Below are 3815 nucleotides of genomic sequence, written 5' to 3'. Positions count from 1 at the left end.
CAACGGCACCGGTATCAAATACCCAGGAGCTACTACGAGCACTGGTAAGGTACACATCAATTACATCTATATCACATATACCTTTAGTGTTGCCGGCCTTCTTGTCCGCTAAGTATTTGGGGCAGTTCCACTTCCAGTGACCCTTCCCTTTGCAATAAAAGCACTCAGTCTCAGGCTTGGGTCCATGCTTTGACTTCTTCCCGGCAACTTGCTTACCGGGCGCGGCAACATCCTTGCCGTCCTTCTTGAAGTTCTTTTTACCCTTGCCTTTCTTGAACTTAGTGGTTTTATTGACCATCAACACTTGATGTTCCTTTTTGATTTCAACCTCTGCTGATTTCAGCATAGCAAATACCTCAGGAATGGTCTTTACCATCCCCTGCATATTGTAGTTCATCACAAAGCTCTTGTAGCTAGGTGGGAGCGACTGAAGGATTCTGTCAATGACCGCCTCGTCTGGGAGGTTAATCTCCAGTTGAGTCAAGCGGTTGTGCAACCCAGACATCTTGAGTATGTGTTCACTGACAGAACTATTTTCCTCCATCTTACAACTGTAGAACTTGTCGGAGACTTCATATCTCTCGACCCGGGCATGAGATTGGAAAACCATTTTCATCTCTTCGAACATCTCATATGCTCCGTGTTGCTCAAAGCGCTTTTGGAGCCCCGGTTCTAAGCTGTAAAGCATGCCGCACTGAACGAGGGAGTAATCATCAGCACGTTGCTGCCAAGCGTTCATAACATCTTGGTTCTCCGGGACGGGTGCATTACCTAGCGGTGCTTCTAGGACATATTGTTTCCTGGCAGCTATGAGGATGATCCTCAGGTTCCGGACCCAGTCCGTATAGTTGCTGCCATCATCTTTCAGGTTGGTTTTCTCTAGGAACGCGTTGAAGTTCATGTTGACATTAGCATGGGCCATTTGATTTACAAGACATATTGCAAAGATTTTAGACTAAGTTCATGATAATTAAGTTCATCTAATCAAATTATATAATGAACTCCCACTCAGATTAGACATCCCTCTAGTCATCTAAGTGAAACATGATCCGATGCAACTAGGCCGTGTCCGATCATCACGTGAGACGGACTAGTCAACATCGGTGAACATCTCCATGTTGATCGTATCTTCTATACGACTCATGCTCGACCTTTCGGTCCTCCGTGTTCCGAGGCCATGTCTGTACATGCTAGGCTCGTCAAGATAACCTAAGTGTTTTGCGTGTGTAAATCTGTCTTACACCCGTTGTATGTGAACGTTGGAATCTATCACACCCGATCATCATGTGGTGCTTCGAAACAACGAACTGTCGCAATGGTGCACAGTTAGGGGGAACACTTTCTTGAAATTTATTATGAGGGATCATCTTATTTACTACCGTCGTTCTAAGTAAACAAGATGCAAAACATGATCAACATCACATGCAATCAAATAATAATAGTGACATGATATGGCCAATATCACATAGCTCCTTTGATCTCCATCTTGGGGCTCCATGATCATCTTGTCACCGGCATGACACCATGATATCCATCATCATGATCTCCATCATCGTGTCTCCATGAAGTTGCTCGCCAACTATTACTTCTACTATGGCTAACACGTTTAGCAATAAAGTAAAGTAATTTACATGGCGTTTCCATTGACATGCAGGTCATAAAAGAATAATGACAACTCCTATGGCTTCTGCCGGTTGTCATACTCATCGACATGCAAGTCATGATTCCTATTACATGAACATGATCTCATACATCACATATATATCATTCATCATTCATCACAACTTTGGCCATATCATATCACAAAGCACTTGCTGCAAAAACAAGTTAGACGTCCTCTAATTGTTGTTGCAAGTTTTCGCGGCTGAAATAGGATTCTAGCAAGAACGTTTTCTTACCTACGTAAAAGCCACAACGTGATTTGTCAACTTCTATTTACCCTTCATAAGGACCCTTTTCATCGAATCCGATCCAACTAAAGTGGGAGAGACAGACACCCGCCAGCCACCTTATGCAACTAGTGCATGTCAGTCGATGGAACCGGTCTCACGTAAGCGTACGTGTAAGGTTGGTCCGGGCCGCTTCATCAAACAATACCGCTGAAGCAAAATAAGACTAGTAGCGGCAAGAAAGTTGACAACATCTACGCCCACAACAATTGTGTTCTACTCGTGCAAAGAGAACTACGCATAGACCTAGCTCATGATGCCACTGTTGGGGAACGTTGCAGAAAACAAAAAATTTCCTACGGTTTCACCAAGATCCATCTATGAGTTCATCTAGCAACGAGTATTCAGATTGCATCTACATACCTTTGTAGATCGCGAGCGGAAGCGTTCAAAGAACGGGGATGAGGGAGTCGTACTCGACGTGATCCAAATCACCGGAGATCCTAGCGCCGAACGGACGGCACCTCCGCGTTCAACACACGTACGGTCAGCGTTACGCCTCCTCCATCTTGATCCAGCAAGGGGAAGGAGAGGTTGAGGAAGATGGCTCCAGCAGCAGCACGACGGCGTGGTGGTGATGGACCAGCAGTGCTCCGGCAGGGCTTCGCCAAGCTTGTGATGGAGGAGGAGAGGTGTTGGGGAGGGGAGGGGCTGCGCCTTGGATGTGTCCAGCAGCCATCCCCTCGCCCCTCTATTTATAGGGGAAGGGAGAAGGGGGGCCGGCCCCTCTAGATGAGATCTAGAGGGGGGCGGCGGCCAAGGGGAGGGGGCTTGCCCCCCAAGCAAGGGGGCGCCCCCTCAAGGTTTCCCCCAACCCTAGGCGCATGGGCCCTAGGGGGGAGTGGCGCCCCAGCCCACTTTGGGCTGGTTCCCTTCCTCATACAGCCCATAAGGCCCTCCGGGAGAGGTGGCCCCTCCCGGTGGACCCCCGGAACCCCTCCGATGGCCCCAGCACAATACCGATATGCCCCCGAACCTTTCCGGTGACCGTATGACAACTTCCCATATATAAATCTTTACCTCCGGACCATTCCGGAACTCCTCGTGACGTCCGGGATCTCATCCGGGACTCCGAACAACATTCGGTAATCACATACAAGTCTTCCTAATAACCCTAGCGTCACCGAACCTTAAGTGTGTAGACCCTACGGGTTCGGGAGACATGCAGACATGACCGAGACGACTCTCCGGTCAATAACCAACAGCGGGATCTGGATACCCATGTTGGCTCCCACATGCTCCTCGATGATCTCATCGGATGAACCACGATGTCGAGGATTCAATTAATCCCGTATGCAATTCCCTTTGTCAATCGGTATTTTACTTGCCCGAGATTCGATCGTCGGTATCCCAATACCTCGTTCAATCTCGTTACCGGAAAGTCACTTTACTCGTACCGTAATGCATGATCCCATGATCAAACACTTTGATCACATTGAGCTCATTATGATGATGCATTACCGAGTGGGCCCGGTGATACCTCTCCATCATACGGAGTGACAAATCCCAGTCTCGATCCGTGTCAACCCAACAGACACTTTCGGAGATACCCGTAGTATACCTTTATAGTCACCCAGTTACGTTGTAACGTTTGGCACACCCAAAGCACTCCTACAGTATCCGGGAGTTACACGATCTCATGCTCTAAGGAAAAGGTACTTGACATTGGAAAAGCTCTAGCAAACGAATTATACGATCTTGTGCTTATGCTTAGGATTGGGTCTTGTCCATCACATCATTCTCCTAATGATGTGATCTCGTTATCAATGACATCCAATGTCCATAGTCAGGAAACCATGACTATCAGTTGATCAACGAGCTAGTCAACTAGAGGCTTACTAGGGACATGTTGGTGTCTATGTATTC

This window comes from Triticum urartu, chromosome 7 (genome assembly GCF_003073215.2).
Source record: "Triticum urartu cultivar G1812 chromosome 7, Tu2.1, whole genome shotgun sequence".
In the NCBI taxonomy this organism is placed as follows: Eukaryota; Viridiplantae; Streptophyta; class Magnoliopsida; order Poales; family Poaceae; genus Triticum; species Triticum urartu.
Note: the sequence above shows the minus strand (reverse complement) of the source record.